General features: G+C 40.0%; 2 long non-coding RNA genes and 1 other non-coding gene across 3 annotated transcripts; 2 read left to right on the top strand and 1 right to left on the bottom strand.

Moving 5' to 3' along the window:
• The first annotated feature begins 1,401 nt into the window (after positions 1-1,401).
• LOC138242956 (uncharacterized) lies at positions 1,402-3,029 on the top strand. The gene is made up of 3 exons (XR_011191837.1): positions 1,402-1,487; positions 1,676-1,747; positions 2,968-3,029. It is a non-coding gene; the product is annotated as an uncharacterized lncRNA (long non-coding RNA).
• A 3,671-nt stretch (positions 3,030-6,700) lies between these two features.
• On the bottom strand, positions 6,701-6,772 carry trnaa-cgc (transfer RNA alanine (anticodon CGC)). Its single transcript has one exon. It is a non-coding gene; the product is annotated as a tRNA-Ala (tRNA).
• A 3,459-nt stretch (positions 6,773-10,231) lies between these two features.
• On the top strand, positions 10,232-23,225 carry LOC138242896 (uncharacterized). Its single transcript, XR_011191770.1, has 2 exons — positions 10,232-10,874; positions 20,517-23,225. It is a non-coding gene; the product is annotated as an uncharacterized lncRNA (long non-coding RNA).
• The last annotated feature ends 207 nt before the right edge of the window (positions 23,226-23,432 follow it).

The following is a 23,432-nucleotide window of genomic DNA, read 5'->3' as shown; positions in this document are numbered from 1 at the left end:
GTGGAGTCAGGGGGCTCAGTGTGGGAGTGAGGAGGTCTTCAGTCCAGTACTCACTCTCACCTCAAACCAGGCTGATATTTAGAGAACTTATGTAGAAAATCCTGAATTATATAAATATAACCACATGTGTTTGATACTTTATAAAGTCTGTTTTTCAGTGTTGCCTCACACTAGCCTTATCTCAGCAAAACTAGACCTGGTCAATACTGGGGTGGTAAACAGGGTGCTGCTCTCATTGGTTTTGATAGAAAAGGAGACTGCGGAAAAGCATGCTGTAAAAACTGCCTTTCAGATTAGATAAATCAGCGACCCTAGAGTTTTGGCTTAACTATACACCACAAAACATTTAAAATCACACTTTCCAATTACTTTGCAGCTCTATGGTCAAAGTAAGTCTGAGTCCTGAAGTGTAAATTCTCTGTCTCTCTGTGTGGTTCAGGAGACTCGATAACCTCTCTGAAAGAAGAGATCCCAGAGTACTATGATGATGCTGTAACTGTACCTCAGAGTCCAGATGCCTTGTCAGGTGGGTTATTTCAGTCCAATCACATGGGGAAACTCTGCACCAATACACACAACATAAACATACAGCACGCAATTACAAATTTGCTAACAAGGTGTTTTAGACACCTACATCCTAAACACCCAGAAAATCCTCAAACTGCTACCAAGTATTCAGCTTTTACAGAACACCTACATAAAAGAAAAAGATAAACCAAACCTTCTAAACCAAAGACATTACAACCTACAGTTAAATCTCTCTCTTTGTGAACCCAATTGCTACAAAATAAATGGGAACCTATCTCCCTGTTCTAAAGATGCTCCCACTAGCCAGGAGAGGCACTTTTTAACTAAGGGATTATATAAAAAAGAAATAACAGTTTCTAAAAACAACAGAAAGGCAAGCTCTCTTTATGAGGTTCAAAGACTAAACTCCAGTCTGGACTCCCAGAGTCTGAATCTCTCTACTCTTTCTTGGATCTCAGCCTCTGAATACGGAGTCTGTACTATTCTGCACCAGTTACATGAATCTGACTCTCTCTCTGTGATCTCAGCCCTGATCACTCAGTCTGGGTCACTGCTGACAGTGTCCGGCTCCTCTTCAGTATCTCATAGGGTTCACATCACCACCCTCTCTGTCCAAATACAGCCAAACCTTCTCTGCCCTGTTGTCCTTCAACATCTTATTTGAAAATCTAGGAATTGTTTTACATTTATTACAGTTGTGAATAGGACTGGAAATCAGGTTCCCCCTGATCTCCTGTACTTAGAGCCTGGGGTTTTAGATCCTGTGTGATGTTCAGTTAATCAGTGTGTTCTGATGAGCTCCAGCAGTCCTGTGCTCTAGATAACTCAGTGTGCTGATGTGTGACAGTGAAGCTGTGCTCTGTGTGCTTTAGGAAAGCTGATGTCCTCTGTGAAAGAAGAGGCCCCTGAGTACTATGATGATGCCATCACTGTGCCCCAGAGTCCAGACACTGTGTCAGGTGAGATATTATAAATAAGACTAAGGAGTACCCCCTGTACCAGCCCACAGTAGCCTTTGTCATTAGAAATTAGTCTCAACCTAATTTCATATCTGCAAATAAACACTACCTAGAAGAGAAGAGGTCTCTTACAGGCCAGTCTGTGTCAGAATGACAGAGCCATTACTGACCTGCTCTTCTGTTCACAGGGAGACTCCTCTCTGATGAGACACCCTCTGGATACAGTGATGTGGGCGACGGTGAGGGAGACCCCACTTCAGGTAAAAGGGGCTACAGCCAGGGGGCTCAGTGTGGGTTAGGTAGTTCAGGGATGAGAGAGATAACCTCCAGTAATCCATCTCTGTTGCACTGTCATCCAAGACAGGGGGGAATCAGGCATTTTGCAGTAGCAGTAGCTTCACTCTGTCATGTCCTACAAGGATCAATAACAGCCAATAAAGGCTGAGTGACCTGAATTGTACAAAGTTAGATCACAAAGATCACAGTGTCACTGAAACCCACCTACTGACACACCTAGCCAATCAGATTTAAATTGATTTAAATTGATCAGCAGCTGATTAATGATGAGGGAATGAGGTCTGGGCAGAACAAAGCTTTAGATTCCCCAAGACCTCTGACTGCAGAGAGAATTACTAGGCTCAGAAATTACTAGGTTTTCCTCACTGTGGTTTTAGAGCATTGATACTTCATAAGTATAAGTGAATTCTACACTGAATCATCAATTCTTCCAAAAAGATACAATTGAATTAAAAAAACCTATTAAATGCTTTTGAGTACAATATTGTAACATCTATTCTGTATACTATAACTGTTAGCCCACTAATAGCCATTGATATCAAAGCAGAGTACTTCTCAGATACAGTATGTTCTATTATGCTTATTGTTTGTTATGCAAATTATGATTATATCAATAAATTGTATATTGTCTGGTTAGAATATATGTGTGAGACTATAGATTATTATGTTTGATTAGTTCCTAAAAGTCTACAAGTACTCTCAAAATATACTGCTATAATTTCTGATTGTTACAGAAAATTAAAATCCCCATTCACTACACTATTGTGACTATGTAAGTGTTTTAAAAAATCTAGGTACACCTGGGTAATGTCATCAATTCCAATTCCAATTACAGTACATGGCTAGTGCCTGCAAAGCAAGGAGATGTTTGCTGAGATGCTGAGGTGTGAGATTCAGAGATCAAAGCAACCATAAAGTTCTGGGTAAATGATTGTCAATCAACTGTCCAGGAATGATAGAAGGCGAGAGCTACTTCTTGCTTCTACTACTTGTCCAGATCAACTGGAAAGACCAGACTGGAGTTTAGTCTTTGAACCTCATAAAGAGAGCTTGCCTTTCTGTTGTTTTTAGAAACTTTTATTTCTTTTTTATATAATCCCTTAGTTAAAAAGTGCCTCTCCTGGCTAGTGGGAGCATCTTTAGAACAGGGAGAGCCATTACAGACCTGCTCTTCTGTTCACAGGGAGACTCCTCTCTGATGAGACACCCTCTGGATACAGTGATGTGGGCGACGGTGAGGGAGACCCCACTTCAGGTAAAAGGGGCTACAGCCAGGGGGCTCAGTGTGGGTTAGGTAGTTCAGGGATGAGAGAGATAACCTCCAGTAATCCATCTCTGTTGCACTGTCATCCAAGACAGGGGGGAATCAGGCATTTTGCAGTAGCAGTAGCTTCACTCTGTCATGTCCTACAAGGATCAATAACAGCCAATAAAGGCTGAGTGACCTGAATTGTACAGGTTCCCATTCATTTTGTAGCAATTGGGTTCACAAAGAAAGAGATTTAACTGTAGGTTATAATGTCTTTGGTTTAGAAGGTTTGGTTTATCTCTTTCTTTTAAGTAGGTGTTCTGTAAAAGCTGAATACTTGGTAGCAGTTTGAGGATTTTCTGGGTGTTTAGGATGTAGGTGTCTAAAACACCTTGTTAGCAAATTTGTAATTGCGTGTTGTATGTTTATGTTGTGTGTAGTGTTGTTAACAAATATTTAACTAATTGTCTCAACTATTACTTTTTTTCAATAAAGCTGTTCCAAAGAACAAATCTCTTATGTGCCTTTAACTATACCAAATGCTTGGGTATATTCTTGGCAAAATCTTTAAAAGTTGGGGGTTATGATTAATTTATTTTTTAATTTATCTACTCAGTCATTTTTGATATTCACAATTTTCATAATCCTAATATGTAACAATATTATTTCAATAACTGGCTCATTTGACAAATCATGAGTCTGTCTCTCTGTCAGGTGTCCTCCAGCCTGGCCCTGGAGTGGACAGGGTCCTGCCCACACTGCCCTCTGAAGAAGGAGCCCCTGCCCCTGACAGGACTGACTACGATGATGTTGGGGATGACTCTCAAGGAGAGGATGGGCGCTGTGAGACTGACAGAGCTGTCTGGGAGAACCTCCTCCAGCAGGTCTAGACACAGAAGAGCTTCACCAACAGAGTCACACAGTCTTACAACAGTTCTGAGAAATGAGACTGTCTGTGACCTGAGTCCACTTCACTCCACTGCTTCCACGCTGACACTGTCTGTCACCTGAGAGCTCTGACCAGTGAGTCACTGTCCTCATTGACTTTGTCTACAGGACCTGCAGTTTGTGTTTTAAAACAGGGAGACCTTAAAGTTCCCTATTCCATTCAGTCTTTTTTCTTGTATAATATGATATGTTTCTGAAATAAAACGATTAATTGATATAGAATTCTGAATGTAACATTTCTGATGTGCAGAAATGTAAAGACATTTTCTTAACGTTTCCTTTTTAAAAATAAACTTTTTAAAATCATTTTGTCATTCATTTGTAATTTCTTAATTTTGTACAATTAAAGACTTTTAATTAAATATATAAGAAACCTTTGGCCACTCACAATGATAAAATCAACCCCAGAAGGAGAGAATGCCTAAATGTTTGTGATCAATTCATAAGTATGATTTAATCCACACAAGGAACAAAAGGCACTGTCGACAGAGCCAGACACAACACAACCAAAGAGACAACCTGGCTGTTATTTACATTCCCTTCAAATCAAAAGGTTAAGATAGATAGATACTTTATGGATCCCATGAGAAGAAATTGCATCTATCTATCTAAGACTCCTTGTCCTGCCTTCAGGAGCTGCTCAATTTAAAACGCAGCATCCCACAGCACTAGAGACACCCCAATATTCACTTTATACTGCACCTCAAACCATAGGTATTTTATAGCACCCAGATTGACCAGTACAGAGCACTAGATACAGTAAAACATCTTTATATTTGAAAGAAATGTGAGTGTTTTGCACATTTCAAGCTACAACAAGTAAACATTTGAGTACCTAAGTCAATATCACCTGGAATGATCAATAATGACCAACATCGGCAACTTCCAAGAAAATCATTTTCACTCATTGAATTTGATCTTCATACTCACCTTGCATTCTCAGCTATAATACTTCAAAATTACACTGCAGATTTGGTGGAAAACTTCACAAATCTATACAATTGTATTTTAATATCTTGGTATATGTACCTTCATTTTAATATACATGTAAGCATAAATGCTGTTCAGTATATTGTACTTTTGTTGTACTTTTTAAAACATTTTACCTGAGGACGCAAGGGGACTGTTATATCTTGTGATACATGCAAGACATCTGTAAAAGAAGGTGACATTTTAATAAAATTGGTGATTAAAAGAAAACCACAATTTGTATGATATTATCCCTCGATATCGAAGACCAATTGAAGGATTTGAAGAAACTATCAAAGAAACAGCAGCAATAGCAGATGATTTGGGTTTTGAACCAATGATTACACCTCAATAATCAATTCGTCCTCAAAAAATGAAGAGACAGGCATGTTTTGAGCCTCATAATGATCCTCTTCTGGATCCACAAGAAACGTGTTTTGGATGTACTTATAACTTCCATCGAAGAGAGATCTCATCAGTTGCATACAATTGAAACTTGACTTTTTGGATGGTATTGAAAATATTTAAAAAAAATAAACAATTTTCCAACGAAGATCTTGTATTGCAAGGATCTATTCTTAGCGTTTGGTAGTGATAATACTCCTGATATTGATGGAGTAGAAACGTACGATGCGTTGACAGGATTTCTGAAGCGAGAAGTCCTAGAATGCCGCCTATAAATGAGCTAGGATTCATACCAAGAAATACTTTTTGTTTTCCACCCAGAAGGCTGCTATTGCATTACCAGTTTTGGTAGCTTCTGGGCGCGATTTTCCAAAACCGAAACTAATAACAAAGTTATTTAAGATGCACCATGTCCAAAAATTGTAAATCGAGACTAGTATTACTACAGAAGAAAATATTTAACTGAAATATTAATAAGACTATGTAAGTATAAAAAGTAGAACAATTCAATTTATATAACTTATTTTTTATTCTTATTAGAAATGGGCTCACACACCGGAAGACACTAACGTTTATCTTCGTTAGAGTGTGTGAATAACAGTTTAACCCAAAATGTTTGTAATTGTGATTTTGTTAAAATGCAATAAATCGTCTATCAGCAGTAAGAAATTATTAAGAAAGTAAGAAATTGTTTTATTTCACAAACGGTAAGACGTGAAGAGAGTTTACAGTTCGTGTCCTTCGCTTTGTCTTAACTTAAGCGTTCAGGATCCAAGCCCGTGTGTGGATGGTTGTGTTTCTTGAATCTCTTGTAATCATCAAAAGTCGTTGTTTAGTCCTTCAGTACTTTCTCGAGTTGTACCATGGATATTTTAAACGATTAATACTATTCATGCTCTTTTGCCTTTTCCTTCACATATGGAAAAAGTTCAAAGTGTCCTTATGGCTGTGCTCCACATCTACACGAGAGCACCTGTAACAGTACAGGACACGCAGTGAGGAATTCGCGCAGCTTTCAGTTTAGTGCGGAGTCCAGAGGGAGGACTCACTCGCTGAATGATTTCTCAAGAAATCCCGGGTGAGATTTAACAGGTGATTTCTTCAACAGCCACGACAAGTGTGGAGACGTTCTCTGGATTTCCTGAATATGACGTTAAATTAGTTCAAATCATTTGGTAGTTAACAGAACTAAATGCTTTGGAGGTACATTTAAAACAGCAGAGCAACACTGTAGCACTTTGTGTGTGACTGAACTTAATTGTGTAAACCTGGCTCTCTATGAACACCGACAAAGAGTTCTCACTCAACAGAAGATTGCGATGTGAGCACAATAATATAAAGCACATGGAGATGCCAGGGATTGAACCCGGGACCTCATACATGCGAAGCATGCACTCTACCACTGAGCTACATTCCCAGTAGTGTGTGCTCAGGGAGAATGCCTGCAATTTCTCACTTTCGTGTTTCCTCTACTACAGAGTAAATTCATGGGAATGAAGAAATAAGGAAGGAAAAATAATCGCATTGAAGCTTCCAGAGACTGGGCAAAAACGAATCAGTTATTTTTATATCCAGTCACACGGTCGACAGTGGTTAATTCCTCGACGGGGGAGTGCTTTTTTACCGCCTTACTCTGCTGTCTTTTAATTCTGTTTTCTTTGAAAGCTTTTTGCATCTTTTAAGTGCTCTCGGTTAAACTATGCATAGGACAACAGCAGTACTGATGATTTTCATGGACCGATGCACACTTCTTCTGTACAACTCCAGTGATAAAGCCCTGTCTGTAAATATTGTAGAAGAACGAAAAAGGGTGAAACAACCCTCCAACCACAGGAATGGTAACCAGAAGGATCGTGTTCTAATTTAATATATCATTTTGAGATGCCTTGTCAACGCAGACAGGTGTTAGAGCTGAACAAATAATTTATAGTGGTGGTTGTAAACATGGAACATGTTATTTCTATACCAGGAAGAAAGGAGCAGACTCTTAAACTCTTTAACTCTTAAGTTAAAAGAGACAAAAATGACACCTAATCACAGCTAACATTAATTAAAATGACATCACAACAAAAGAGCAGAGCCTTGAGTGAATCAAATTCGTTTTCATTAAATGTCTGTGTCTTCATCACTTTGACCGGGGTAAAGTTAGCTTGAAGTTCGAAAACGATTTTGGCATGCCTGTAGTGTTTTTATGAAACAATTGCTTTGTATATACAATTGCTCTGTGTATAAAGTACATTTTGAATGTTCTCACAGCCTTCAGTTTGTCTTTTTATTCCACGCACGAATATTCTTGTGTCCATATCACATATCATATAACACAGAACGCCTTCAAACCAAATGCATTTTAAAGACCACGACATTGAAAATTTTCACAACCCCTCCATAAACATATCAGTGAGCTAATTATCCTTTTCTGACAGTCGGGGTTTTGATTGATGCGCAATTACGCACCATTTGGAACACTGGGGGACCGCTGTATACATACATACATTCACAACGCAGAAATACTGCTCAATAGAGTTTCATGCGAAAAACCCATATACTGTATGACCATAGGAAGCAGAACAGCAGTTTCCAATTACCCTGACTGTCAGCACGGGAATAAAGCTTTGTTTTATTTCTGAAACCCTTTCTTTATTTCCTGTTTTCATTCTGCAGGACAATTCCTATTCTTTACTCAACAGCTTTTTAAAAACAGCACCCATGATGTTCAAATCATGATTTCCATGATTGTTTACACAGAAGACTGGCAGAGCTTTGGGTTGTGAATCTCTTTTTCTCATGGTTTTATTGAATGTGGCACTGTGCACTAGGATAGGGGGATGCTGTTCACAAGCCAATAGCATTTAAACCACAGCACCCACAATGCTGCAAGTAAGTGTTTTACACACTAAGCAGGTCCTCCGACCTTTCCCAGGCTTGCTTTGGGTTGTAAAACCTCTTTCAGTTTTTGTTATGATTTTTTCAATACGGCACCGTTTAGACATGTAATAAACTGGGATAGGGAGGTCCTCTTCATGACTCAATAGCATTTGAAGCACAACATTCACAATGCTACAACCAAGTGTTTTACACACCAGACAGCCCCCCTCACCTCATATAACCTTGCTTTGGGTTGTGAAAGTGTTCTTTTTTTTTATGATTTTTTGAATATAACACTACAGGTAATATACTGGAATAGGGGGGTCTTCTTAATACATGGGGTACATGGGGATAGCGCCTTAAAAGGAGGCTTCTCAAAGCTCTTTACAGAATGACAACAACAATAAATAAAAATACACAAGATAAAACACAATTACAATATATAGAGGAGACCGTGGATGGTGGTACTATGAAAAGCAGAGGGGTGAAGAATGGAACCAGTTCAGTAAAGGCTTTTCTAAAGAAGAGGGTTTTGAGTCTGGATTTGAAGTAGTTTAGAGAAGGTGACTCTGTGATATCCTTGGGGAGAGAGTTCCAGGGCTTGGGGGCACAACAGGAGAAGGCCCTGTCACCCACAGAATGTAGATGGGCTTGGGGAACAGTTAGGAGAGCAGAATTAGAAGAGAGAAGGTTGCGGGGTGGGGAGTAGGGCGATAATAGTTCAGACAGGTAATGAGGTGCCAAGCCATGCAGAGCCTTATAGGTGAGCATGAGAAATTTCATGTGCATTTTTTCCCCTCTGTAACAAGAAACATGTGCACTCTGAATTGAGTAGGTGTCAAATTTGTAAACCTGAAATTATTTTTTGTTCATATAGTCATTAAGATCCAAAAGACTTGGACAGAGATTCAACGAGCCCAGGCATAGAGACTGAGTGTCGAGCGAGCAGGAGCGGTGAGGAAGGAGACTGCGAGAACATAGATATAGATACTTTACACAAAGTACAGACAGTGCATCAAGACAATATACTGTACAAACAGTAGACAAGGTACAAGTAAACAATGCAGACATGTAAACAGTGACTGCAGATGTGCGGAATAAATAAGAAATTAAGGTAGATGTTTCTATTAAATTAACGGTATTCGAAATGTTGCAAAAAGAAAAGCAATTTGTTTTGTAAAAAAATGAGAGATGATTTTTACTTTATACAGGAAAGGCATGTGCGTCAAGTTGATCTTTTTGGATTGCACCATTTGAAAATATAAATTGGAAGTTAGTTTGGACAACTCCTGTTGGATATTGTATTACAAATAAAGTTAAAAAGATATCATTTAAAATTGTTCATAGGTTTTATCCAGTTAAATAATTACTCTCTAAAGTACTTATTTAAGCATGAGCAGGATGATTTGTGCAATTTTTGTCGGGCTGAAAGGGAACCTTTGGTACATTTAGTTGTAAGGTGTGTGTTTGTGAAGTTGTTTTAAAGGTGTTTTTTTAGGTTTAAGGACTTTGATATTGTATGGTGTAAGAAAACATTTATTTATAGCAAATGTATTACTCATTCTTAGTACATTTCACATTCATAAAATCAAAATGGTCCAATAATACTCCCCTTTTTAGTACTTTTCAGATGGAGTTGAAATATTATTTAAATTCTATAAAAATCAATCAAATAAAGCAAGGAAAACATATGATATATGTAAAAAATATAATTTACTTCGTTACCTCTGGCAGTTAATTTTTTTTTCTGTTCGTGTTTTTTTTTCTTGTATCCATTTCTGCTCCTGTAGTTGTATTTGTAAAGTATTTACACATTTAATAAAAATAAAATAAAAATGTCGGTCGTATACGTTACACTATAATATAACGCAAACATCTATTCTGGACTATTTTTTTAAGATTATTATTATTCGACTAATATTTTTGTGGTTCATAGCAACGGTCACTAAGGAAGTTCATCTGATAACCCGGAAGTCCTCTGTTTGACCACGTTTCGCTTTCTGTGTTCAAACCCACGTGTTTACAGCCACTGCAGCTGCAGGAATTTTGTTTGTTTTTCAGATCAACTCTGAAAAAAATGGAGAATTTGTTGCTTAATCTGGAAACTGAGGCGTACTCTTTCATGGAGATTGTGCTTAAATCGATCGTGCACGAAGTTTCGGAAGTTTTTCGAAACCGGACAGATGATTCCGAGAAGTCGATTGAAGTAAAACTCCGCCGGATCTCCCAGGTTCTGGCGAGACGAGTCTTGATTAAAATCATGTCTGTCGACAATGTTTTCGGGGCCGAAATCGCGCAAATGAAGCAGGAAAACGAGCTTCACTGTTTCATGGGGGTTTTGCTCAAATCGTTCGTGTCTGAAGTTTCAGAAGTTTTCCGAAACACGATGTCTGACTCCCAGGTCTCGTTTCGAGACAAACTCCACAGCGTCTCCCAGATCCTGGTTAGTCGGGCCGTGATTAATAGCACACAGTGTGTGGAGGACAGTTTCGGGACAGAAATAACGCGAATGAAGGAAAACGAGACCTTTAAAGTGCGATTGCAGCTGTGGGAGAAGGAGTCGGGAGCAGGAGATCAGGGAGGGACAGATCATGTTGGACTCTTGCCTCCCTGTGAAATCACTGCAGAAACAAATGAAGAAACGGAGCCGTCGGGTAAGTGCAGTGACTTTTAATTAGTAACGTTTGTGTTTAAAAACGGTGTTTTTAACTTCCTCACTGTTGAAACTGTAGAGGAGAGATGCAGAGCGAAGTAGGAAAGGTTTGTGATGTTGTCGAGGGATTCTTTTCTGCGAACTAAACTAGTTGTGGTCTAATTATATTCTCAATAATGTTATTGCTGTTCTTTAAATGTGGACAGAAATATGTCGTCAATTGATACACTTTGTCCATGTGAAAGCCAATTTAGGAGACTTTGGAGTCTTGGAAATATGTTTGTGGGCAGATTATTTATCGACGTGGCGGTAACTATCTCTTCTGTCCAGTGTTAATGTACTGCATTGTACAGCAGTGTCCAGTCAGCCAGTGTGTCTGTATTAACCCCTTTCTCTCAGTGCAGTGTTAATGTACTGGAGTGTCCAGTCAGTCAGTGTGTCTGTATTAAACCCTCTCTCTCAGTTCAGTGTTAATGTGCTGTAGTGTCCAGTCAGTGTGTCTGTATTAACCCCCCTCCAGTGCAGTGGACAAAAGTTTCGCGAAATTACATCCCCGACTGTCCTCTGCCGCCCTTTTCGATCTTCTGGAGAGCACAAAATAGTCTTACGAAAATTATTACAACCTTGTTCGGTCAGCTTCTCCACCTAGACCCTGTTGCTACGATGAGTTGCTTTGTGCTCTGTTTTGCCGTCTTCTGAATATAGTCTGAGGAATACCCAACGAAAAAAGTGATGTAGCTGGTGTAGTAAAGCAGGCTTAATTATTATAGAACCACTAATATCAAGATAGCGCTTGCTTTCCCCCCACAATTGGAAAGTAAAATATTATTTTTTACCGTTTTAAAACTTGCATATTTTATGTAAAACAAAATTACATAAATTCGACTACCTTCGGTTCGGGAACAAGTAAAGGTTTATTCCCTGCCGGAAAGAGAAGATACAACATTTCAGGTGTGGAAGAAGGTTTTGAAACCTGAAAAAGGCTCCACAGCTGAAGTGTTGTTTCTTTCCTTCTCTTTTCAGCACAGGAATATACCTCTACTTGTTCCTTTGCAGCCTACGCATACTGATGCAGCTCCCTACTTGAACTACTTTAGGTATTCATGCTGTATGTATTATTTACATCTGTAGATTATGTAATGTTTCAGATTCATCCTGTTTGTGTTCTAGGTACAATGTTTTGACGTACAGATTTGATTTCGCCATCCCATTTTGGTGAATATAATATCGGTTAACCTGCAGTATATTTTGTAGATGGAATATTTAATAGTAGACGTATTCAATAGTACAAAGCTTTGAGGTTCAGCCTAGTTTGCATTGAAAGAAAGCGAATGAATATTTTTCCTCCTACTGTCATTTGTGTACTGGGATAGTCGAGTTGAAATGTCTTTAGTAACACAAAGCCGCGGATAAACAGGGCGGTATCACCAAGTTTTCCCTTCTTTACTTTGCCTGTTTGGAGTCGAGTCTGCTCAACACGAATGAACACAACGCGTCACTCCCTTTTGGTTCAGGGATAGACGCGGTGAGATTCAAGTTCATCAGCCAGCGAATGGAAGAAGGATAAAAAACATATTTAAGAAATTCTGTCCACATGCACTCAGTCACTGCAAAAGCAGCAGCAACCACAGGAAGCGTTTTGACCCGCGTAACAAACCGGTGACGTCACTTTGGGGGGTGTCCCATGCCCCCCTTTTTGTAACGGTGCCTCTCAAATCCTCATGTACTTGAAGTCCACACTTCTTATGCTGTGTCGTGGAGGTGTGGACCTGGAGGAAGGGCTTAGGGTACAGTTTGAAAACTGGGACATGGTCTTATAATGTTAGTGAATAGGGAGGACAAGTTATGCCATGGATCAATAAAAAAATGTGTGTTGAATGTCTTTTAAACCCTCTAATATTGACACAAGAGCAGGACTTGTGGCTTCTGTGGTTCGGAGCCTTGCATTGTCAAATGTGCTCATCTGTGTGACAGTGAACCCTTTCTCAGTCTGTCTGGGGGGTGGGGCTCAAGCTACTGTTCCTCAATTTAACATCTGAATCATCCTCACTACCAGATAGGGCTTAAGAGCTCATGAATTTAAAGTGAATATTTAACAGGTTGTGATATGTACAGTGGTGTGAAAAAGTGTTTGCCCCCTTCCTGATTTCTTATTTTTTTGCATGTTTGTCACACTGAAATGTTTCAGATCATCAAACAAATTGAAATATTAGACAAAGATAACACAAGTAAACACAAAATGCAGTTTTTAAATGAAGGTTTTTATTATTAAGGGAAAAAAAATCCAAACCCACATGGCCCTGTGTGAAAAAGTGATTGCATTATACATTTGTATAAAAAATTTCAGATTAAAACAAAGATTTTGCATATTCTTTGTTGTATGTATGAATGTATAGTTCAGCCACAGAACCAGGAGAATATGTCTCCTTCTTATAATAATTATTGTGGTTTTGTTTTTGTTACTGAGAAGTCTTGCTACATAGTGTGTATATATATAAAACCATTTTCTGTTGCAATTCAAGGTTCTGGATCGTACAAAAAATACTTTTCCTTGCTGAAAGTCTAACACACAAGAGAGAATGGTGATATACATAGAAAAATAGGTACCAGATGATAATTTATAGCGGCTTCTTGAATATTTATCTCGCAAGAGAGACTTTTTTTGTGGAAACTATCAGGTTTTGATTTACTTTCATGTGAACTCTTGCTCTTAAGATGGTAAGAGATTGCATCTTGTATTGCATGTAATTAAATGGTAATTCTTTTATTTCCTCTGTTTCCTATATTGGGAAAATAAAGTATATGCTCAGTAGAGGGGCAGAGTTTTGAGTAGTCTCTAAATTAATTTTCTCTAAACACTTAAACAAACAAGCAGATAGAGATTCTTCATTCGAATAGTAAGCTCAGTGAATTTGCCCCCCCCACAGACAGCACAAACAATGAAACTCACCTCATTCGTTAGTGCTGGGATTGTGCCGGTTTGTGCCGTTGAAAGTAGCGTTTTTCCTGCTTTCATTCCCAAGATATAGCGCCTTGTTTTTCCGGTGATCACGTGACCATGCACAGTGACTTTGACCTCCAGTAACCCCATCTGCCAAGTTCAAGCACTCTGTTACCGGCGCGAGAGTAACAATTCTGCAACTCTGTTCCTCTGTTTGCCCAGGTAGGGGGCGCCGGTGGATTTTGCATTTAATATCATTATCTTCTATGCATTTGTGTGAACAGGAATATTACATTTGTCTCCAATATCATACCCGTATCAGAAGAGTTTCAAGTGTAGCCTTAAAAAGCGACATTAGCAAACAATTGTATGTTCTTACAAAGAGGCTTTAACGAACAAGTCTTAATACCTCATAGCATTGTCCTTTTTTAAAAAGCTGAAGAAGTAATCAGTTTCATATTGTCTCCTTCTTAAGTAAACATAGGCATCAAGGGACGTGTGAAGATTTTTATCTGTGTTTCTGGTCAGACCTTGGTATAGAATACAGCGTGAGGGCACACCTTGACCACTGAAGACACAGATTTGATTGTCTTTGTTAGATCATCAGATTTATCCCAGATGAAGTCATGTCTTTTGCAGTATGCAATGTAATGACCCAGGACAGGTGGGCAGAACGCAGTGACACCTCTTAATTTGAAGGTCTTCCCATTTAATTCCAGGTTATGTGGAAAATCTGAAAATTGACTCTCAAAGATATTTTGAGACTGGACAGTGTTTTCTTCATGACTCAGCCAATCTCCCATGTTACCAATTTGAGAGAGACATTTGGATTGGCTTAATTTAATTTGTTTCTGTACAGCCTCCTATAGCCCTGTTACTCCTCTTGCTCTCAGCATATTCAAATCTACAGAAACAAATGGGATATTGCGTGACTCCACAATGGAGGGGACAACTTGGCGATGAGCGCCGACTCAGTGCTACCACACTAGGAACTGTTAAGAACACTTTTGCTATGATTTCTGGAATGTTACATTCAGCCCTCACTTGTTGTAGCCCTGACTATTTTCGTTGCACCAAAAATGTCCCTCAAAATTTTAGCTCTTAGAACATAAACATCTTTGTGCACACCTTTCTGTGCCAAATGTTTCACCAGTTGTAGATGCTATCTACAGCCTGATTAACATAGCTGCTAGAAGTCCTGCTACCACAATAGGCACTGCATAGGCACTGACATCAAATGCACAAGTGTTCAGTACACTCACAGTGTCTCCACTCACTTTTACTGGGGGCAGGTCTCTGCTGCTTCCATTCCTCATCAGAGCCACTACAGCTTTTTTCAAAGGAACAGAACAATCTATGTGTAACCACTCAGAATGAGGCACAGGTTAAGAATATGGTGCAGCAATCCCTCTCCAATTTTCCAGGCAACTCAGATTTGATGGATACACCAGTTCTTTGTCCTTTTTGAGCTCTGTTTGTTTTTCAGAACTCATAACAAGTGTTCCGCTCTGCTGTTCTAGAGAGCTGGATGTCTCTGCCTCACAGGTGGTAGCACTGATAACGGCCCTCTCACACTGCTGGGAAACACCATGAGCATCCATTGATATTCTCATACCTTCTATGGGTGCTAGGTGCTTCATAAGGAACCTGTCAATTCATGCTTCAGCACTGATTGTTTTAGGTTTTTGAAATCCACCTCCACACTGGCTGAGCTTGCAGTGATGTTCACACTTTTGAAAAGTGGAACCATTAAGCCAGTCCTGAGTGGGAGATAGCAAGCAAGCCTCGTGAGATGAGGAACAATCTCCGGTAGGAAATGCAGGTTATCTCTATCACCACTGTCCACAGCAAGCAACCTGCATTCTTCACAGATTTCTGTTACCCAGTCTTCCAATGCTCGGGCATACATCAAGGGTACAGTTTGGCTCTTGGTCCCCAGCTACACCTGTTTCTTCTAGAACTTCATCAGAAGGAAAAGCATCGTATCCTTCTGATATTTTTTTGTTCTAAGTGTGAGGTTTTAAGTGTGATTTTATAGTTTGCAGTTACTCTGTTATGCATGTAAACATTGATTCTTTGTTACCTTTGCAGCCCTGCAGCACTTGGGTATATTCTTTTGTCAGGTTATGTCTGGCAGTACAGCCTGAATGTTAGTACTGTTAAGTTCCTACCCTCCTAACAGTGCCTGTGGGTGATGAATCCTGGAATGAAGGGCAAATATGTAGAATGAGTACTATGGTGCAACAACATACATTGTTTAAAATACAAAAAAACAAATCCTGTCCTCACATCGACTTTCGTAACCAAACAATGTGTAAAATGTTTAACGATGTCAGAATAACAATGAACAATGCAGAGCTTTAATCCAGTACATTTCATTGGTCTGTTAAATGATGCAATTTTATACCAACTCTGTACTTCCTTAATATACTCTGTTGTGTGAGGGTATAACTTAATAAAGCTCAGACAAAACTCATTTTATCCTGTTCTATGCTCTGTGAAGGCAGACCTTAATCTATTGTCAAATGGTTAACTCTACTACATTTACTACAATAGTGGAATCACCAGTTTCGTGCCTGCTGCTTCTGGGACATGATACAATCAATGTAATCCGTGCAAACATTCCCAAAGATGCTCAGAACTTCAAAGAGGCAGGTACTTCAATGTACATTATAAACCCCTCTCCCTCTCTACAGGTAATGGAACAATAGAAAGGCAACAGCTCCTTAATAAGCTATTGCATGCAGTAGGTCTGATATCTACTTCCATACACAATTAAGAATTAACAATCAAAAATTACAAATATGTAGTGCAGTACCTGGAATCGGACCGCTCAAGGTTTTAAAAAAATCAAGCAATTGATGAGTAGTTTAAATTCCCAGAAAGAAATAAGGATGAATGCAAACAACAAATCTCAAACAACAAATCGTGGCGAGCTTTACACTTCTCTTTTGTTAGCTCCATGATGTCACCCTTTAATCTTTGCATTCATTTGATGTCCGAATCCCTAGCTAGACTCATGGCCCGGGTATTATGGGAAATGTTTAATGCAAAGTATAGAGAAGTCCGATTAACACTCAAAAATGTAACAAAAAATGAATTTCACCAAACCTGGCTTAAACTGTGCTTTTTCCCAATTTGTACGTGATTAATAATAATATCCTTTCAGTTACATAGTGCTTCTCTGGAAACCCCAGTGAAAGCACTCTACAGGTAATGGGGACTTCCCTCCACCGCGTAAATGAAAATAACTAAGTTTTTTACATTGTTATGGATTACAGTTTAAGTGCACATCAAAAAGTCTCTGTATATGTAGATAGAAATTGATAAATTAATTTTTTTAGACCCGCCTACTCACGTTAACTGCAATACCGAGGCACATCACCACTTCTTTCATTTATGATGTTTTTAAAGCATTGCATTCACCACTTAATCATTTCTGCTTTCACATCAGCAATTTCTAACATGTCAGAGATTTTTTGGGGTTCAGTTCTCCTTGTAACACTTACAGAAACAAAACATTATAATTTAAATTCAGAAGTGTGACAAATCCTTTCAAGTTTCACTTGCATGTGTAGAAATATCATGATAATGACAAATGAAGCTTACTAATTTTTGTGTTATTCCCCGCGATATAAAACAAGTTTCTCAAATATCTTTACTTTAAAATAAATTCATGGGAACGTCAACGTTGCATCATAATTACAGTATAGCATTTCTAGTTTGTAAAGTAACTAACGATTTGGAAGAGGTCTTCGCCAGAGTTGCAGATAATAAATCAAACATCAACTGCAAAGGCTGGGGTCAGCTGATCAAGAGATCACAATTGAAAGATCTGGTGGTCTTGAACTTGCGGTTCTGTATGGTGCCAACGGCACAGAGTGACGTTCACGGCCAGAAAAAGAAGGCGCTATATTAAAATGTAAAACATCCACCCCCACCCGACCAGACAGAGTCGGAAAACAAATTGCATTCATTGTTTTCATCACATCCAGTAATTTAAGTACCTGTAAACGTCCTTGTAGTCATATTTGTGTCTTCAGAGCTCAAGTTGTGCCCTCATGCTGTATTCTACACCAAGGACTGACTAGAAACATAGATAAAAGAACTGTGAGCTAATTGTTTCATGTTTGCGCATAAGACCCCTGTAAATACAAACATGTGGATAATGCCAGTTTTTCAGAGAACCTAGATATATGTTCACTTCTGTTTTGTGAAAATAAAAATATTTTCCAATATTGCCACGGTGTTCATGTGTGAGATGGTAAGACTCTTGTTTCTTGGATGTGTTATGAACTTGTATAAACTTTGTACATAGTGCCCCTTAAAATTAAAAGTCCTGAAGTCCTGGTTCCTTTTCACTTTGGCTTTGCATAAAAAAGAGCAACAATGGTTCAGAAAGTTGCAAATTCAAGTCTTTTTAAATATGTGGCTCAACAGACAGGTTGAATCTTCACACGTCCCTTGATGCCTGTTTATTTAAGAAGGAGACAATGCGAAACTGATTACTTCTTCAGCTTTTTAAAAAAGGACAATACTATGAGGTATTAAGACTTGTTTGTTAAAGCCTCTTTGTAAGAACATACAATTGTTTGCTAATGTCGCTTTTTAAGGCTATACTTGAAACTCTTCTAATTCGGGTATGATATTGGAGACAAATTTAATTTTCCTGTTCACACAAACACATAGAAGATAATGATATTAAATGCAAAATCCACCGCCGCCCCCTACCTGGGCAAACAGAGGAACAGAGTTGCAGAATTGTTACTCTCGCGCTGGTAACAGAGCGCTTGAACTCAGCAGACGGGGTTACTGGAGGTCCAAGTCACCGTGCGTGGTCACGTGATCACCGGAAAAACAAGGCACTATATCTCGGGAATGAAAACAGCACAAATGCTACTTTCAACGGCACTAACACAGCACTAACGATTGAGACCGGCTCGGTTCCCCTAGAACGTTGTAGGGGGGCTGAGTGACGTCACCCCCTGAAAAAGAAGATGTTATATCTAAGGAACGAAAGTAGCTGGGAAGTTACTTTCAATGGCACAAACCGGCACAAATGCAGCACTAACGAATGAGACCGGTCTGGTTCCGCTACGATCTTGTAGTGGGGCTGAGTGATGTCACGACCCCGAAAAAACAAGGCTCTATATCTCGGAATTGAAAGCAGCACAAATGCTACTTTTAACGGCACAAACGTAACACTAACGAATGGGGTGAGTTTAATCATTTGTGCTGTCTGTAGAGGGGCCAACTTCACGGAGCCAATTAACCCCACTCTCTCAGTGCAGTGATAATGTACTGTAGCGTTTGGTCAGTGTGTCTGTATGAACCCCCCTATCTCAGTGCAATGTTAATGTACTGGAATGTCCAGTCAGTGTGTCTGTATGAATCCCTCACTCTCAGTGTAGTGTAAATGTACTGTAGTGTGCAGTCAGTGTGTCTGTATTATGTAAATGTAATGTATTATTATTTCTGCAGTCTTACTTTTTACATGGTAGTTAGGTTTCTGACAAAGCTTGTATATCTAAAATTACATATTATCAGAAACCCCCTTAAACCCTCTTATTCCTCTATGCTTTAACAACCCAAATTGATTGCGAGTATACAAGACGTGTGTTTGTGTAGAATAAAGCTTACAGCTTTAGCTTGAAGCTTTTAAGATCACATGGCCTCAGCTATCATTACTATGCTATTGTTACTCGTATATACATCCATGCCAGACCCAACGCAGATGTGGCTGTCTCTATTCTAATTGCATCTCTGACATAAGAACTTGGATGACTCAAAATGTCCTTCATCTTAACTGTGACAAGACTGAAGCCATGCTTATTGGCACCACCCATCAATTTTGTAAAATCAGTGTGAAACCCTATCTGTAGATGGTCTTGTACTTGAGCTTCAGTCTAAATTGAAAAACTTGGGGATGATATTTGGTGTTCGACCCACATGGGCAGCGTGTTGTCAAAATATCTTTCATTCCCCTCAGAAATATTGCTCGACTACGCCCTGTGTTATCACTAACTGTGGCTGAAAAGTGTTGTCTAATCTTGAATCGACTAATGTAATGCTCTACTCTCTGGGGTTTCTAAATCCACATTGAACAAACTCCAGTATGTCCAAAATTCAGCAGCCAGAACCCTGACCACGTCTAGTTCAAATGATCACATTAGTCCTATCCTGGAGTCCTAGCACTGGCTTCCTGTCAAGTTTCATATCCACTTAAAAATCCTCCTGCTCACCTATAAGACTCTCCATGTCTTGGCTTGGCACCTCCATACTGGTCTGATATTATCACCCTACTCCCTACCTTGCAATCTTCGCTCTTCTAATTGTGTTCAACTATTTGTTCCCCAGTCTGTCTACACTCTATGGGTGACATGGCCTTCTCCTGTTTAGCCCCAAGCTCTGGAACTCTCTCCCCAAGGATATCAGAGAGTCACCTTCTCTAAACTCCAAATCCATATTCAAAAACTTTTTCTTCAGAAGAGCCTTTATTTAACTGTTCTGTACCCCTCTGTTCCTACTGTACTTAGTACCACTGTCTACTGTCTCCTCTTACTGTATTCTCATCGTGCTAATTTTCTGTATTTTTTGTATTTGGCATTCTGTAAAATGCTTTGAGAAGCCAACTCTAAAGGTATAAAACTATAAAATAGTTTATTCTTATAAAGGTCGTGTCTTTTTGTTCTGTCTTTACAGGCTCAGAGGCCAGTGTTCTCTCCGACGCTGGGGAAAGGGCTCTCCTTGAACAGCAGCACAGTGAAGAGGAGTGGGGCTCCAGTCTGATGCAGGAGACAGAGCTCACTGCCGCAGCAGGGAAAGAGGCACTTAGTGAGCACCACACAGACAGCAGACAGAGTGTCAAGGATCTGGACTCTGTGCCCATGAAGAAGACGGAGCCTGAGAGTGAGACACCTGGGTTCTTAGTTTGTGATGATTTTACAGAGAAGATGAATAATCTGGACACAATCAATATTACACAAAGTTGTAATGAACTGGGCTGTGTCTCTGTACAAGAGCACAGTGAAGAACTGGATGTTTTAAATCAGACTGATGTACCTGGTGAAGAGAGCATTACTGATATACAGCACACAGAGGAGAGTCAGTACAGGGAGGAGCAACAGCAGCTCCTACAGGGCTTAATAATAATTAGGCCTTGTTCTGTTCAAGTGGAGAGACTGTCACTGCAGAGTCTAAAACAATCATATGATCCCTTAGTATCTGATGACTTTACACACAGGTTTAATAATCTGGTTACTGAGAAAAGTGTTGAAAGTTTTAATGAACTGGAGAGTATGTCTGTTCTTGGGCAAAGAGAGGAACAGCTGAATGAACTGGGTGGTTTTAGTCTCAGAGAGCTGGGGATGGAGTCCCAGATGATTCACACTGCTGAGCAGCACACTGAAGGACACGATGGAAAAAACAAATCTCAGTTTCAGCACACAGAGCAAGACCATTCCATGGAGCACTTGCAGAATAAGAGACCCCAGCACGATCACAGGATGAGGAAGAATCACTCAAGGCCTTGCTCAGATGGAGTGGACAAACTGCCATTACAGCACAGGGAGAAGCAGCGTTTCTGTCAGTCTAGCATTTCAAAATCCTATCAGCACCTTCACACAGGAGAGAGACCTTTCAGCTGTAGTCAGTGTGGGAAGAGTTTTTGTCGGAAAAACTACTTACAATCACACCAGCGGATTCACACTGGAGAGAGACCGTTCAGCTGCAGTCAGTGTGGGAAGAGTTTTAATCAGTCAAGTAACTTAATAACCCACCAGCGCATTCACACAGGAGAGAGACCGTTCAGCTGCAGTCAGTGTGGGAAGAGTTTTAGTAAGTCAAGTCACTTAAAAAGGCACCAGCACATTCACACAGGAGAGAGACCATTCAGCTGCAGTCAGTGTGGGAAGAGTTTTAGTCGGAAAAACCCCTTACAGTCACACCAGCGCATTCACACAGGAGAGAGACCGTTCAGCTGCAGTCAGTGTGGGAAGAGTTTTAGTCAGTCAAGTAACTTAGTAACCCACCAGCGCATTCACACAGGAGACAGACCGTTCAGCTGCAGTCAGTGTGGGAAGAGTTTTAGTCAAATAAGCCACTTACAATCACACCAGCGCATTCACACAGGAGAGAGCCCATTGTAGCGGCAAGGTTTATTAAAATACAGGAATTAAGTTTGCTGCTCCCTTGCCAGTCTCTCTCTCCCTCATCTCAAGTGGTGCTTGATACAGAGAGGCCATTCCATTTGGTTCACATTTAAGGTGTTTTTCTAGCTGATAGAGTGTTCTGATAAGGAACAACTCCCAAAGCTGAGACACATCAGCCACCCTAATGAATGGTCATCTCTGGTGCCTCACTGTCTGGGAGATTCCAAGGGAGAGTCTCATCCCAAGTGGTTTACAACCCCAAGGTCAGAGTTCATGGTTACTCATCCTCACACGGGGCACCTATAAATGTAGGCATAATCTCACGAGGCACCAATAACTGTAGGGGTTTGTGCATTTCCTGGGACAATTGTTAATTGTTGCAGTAAGTCACAAAATGATTCTCGAATGCCCAACGAACTTTCAACCAATGAGCGACCGTAGTTCCTCCAGGTAAAACTCCAGCTCCTCCTGGACATCCTCAGACTCAGCTCAGACAGTCACGTAACGGCCAGTGTGTCCCAGTGCCAGGACTTTTCCTTGTTCTAAGAGTCAAGAACAGAGGTTGCTGGCGTGTAACCAAAGGATCCACCCGAGGTTAGTCCAGCAGCAAGCCTCGTGAACCCACCGCGAACGCTCACCTGATCAACGAGTGAACTATGGTTGGAACTGTGGACAGCTGAATATCAGTATTCAGGACTCGCGCTACATTGGGAACGAACCGGTCTTCTTCCTGTCTAAAGATTGTGACTTTTCTGTGTGCAAACTCTGCTAGTTTCAGCCAACACTAACTAGCCGGTCTTCAGAGAGCATCAGCAGCGCACCGCAGCAGAAATCTCTCCCTCCTTCTCCTTCTCTCATGTCGAACCAGCACTGCCTGGCACCGGGCCAGAGAGCGCCGATTGGACACGGCAACAGCCTGCCACTGCTTCTTTGCGTCCGCGGGAGATCTGAATCCCCACAGAGCGTACGAGTATTCCACATTCTGCATTACAGCTCGAGAATTCAATTGTTACCTCAACCACAATTGATATCAATTTAATTCCTATGAGTCATGTACTTGCTTTTGAGTATCTAATGTACAAGTTGTGACAAAGTTCATTTACAAAAGGGTCTAAATGAATGATATACGGAATGTATGTCCCTCTTGGTTTGTAACTTTTCGTGATGGAATGTATACCTTTTGTATTCTGCTAACCCTCACAATAAGATCTGTTATGTTTAAATGCACATTTTATGCATTAATAAATGTATTAGTATCCGAGTGTGTGTGTTGCTGAGTTATCCCGCAAAGTCGGTTTTCTAATAGCCATCAAAGCCATTTTCTGACTTAATGCTACAATTAATAATTGCCCCTGTAAATGCACAAACCCCTACATTTACTGGAGCCTCGTGAGAGGATGCCTTCAAGCTCCTCCAGTCAGAACAGGAGGTTCTACTGTACACAGAGGGGTTGGACGGGGGAACAAGC

This window comes from Lepisosteus oculatus, chromosome 14, assembly GCF_040954835.1.
Source record: "Lepisosteus oculatus isolate fLepOcu1 chromosome 14, fLepOcu1.hap2, whole genome shotgun sequence".
NCBI lineage: Eukaryota > Metazoa > Chordata > Actinopteri > Semionotiformes > Lepisosteidae > Lepisosteus > Lepisosteus oculatus.
This window is presented reverse-complemented; position numbering and strand designations above follow the sequence as displayed.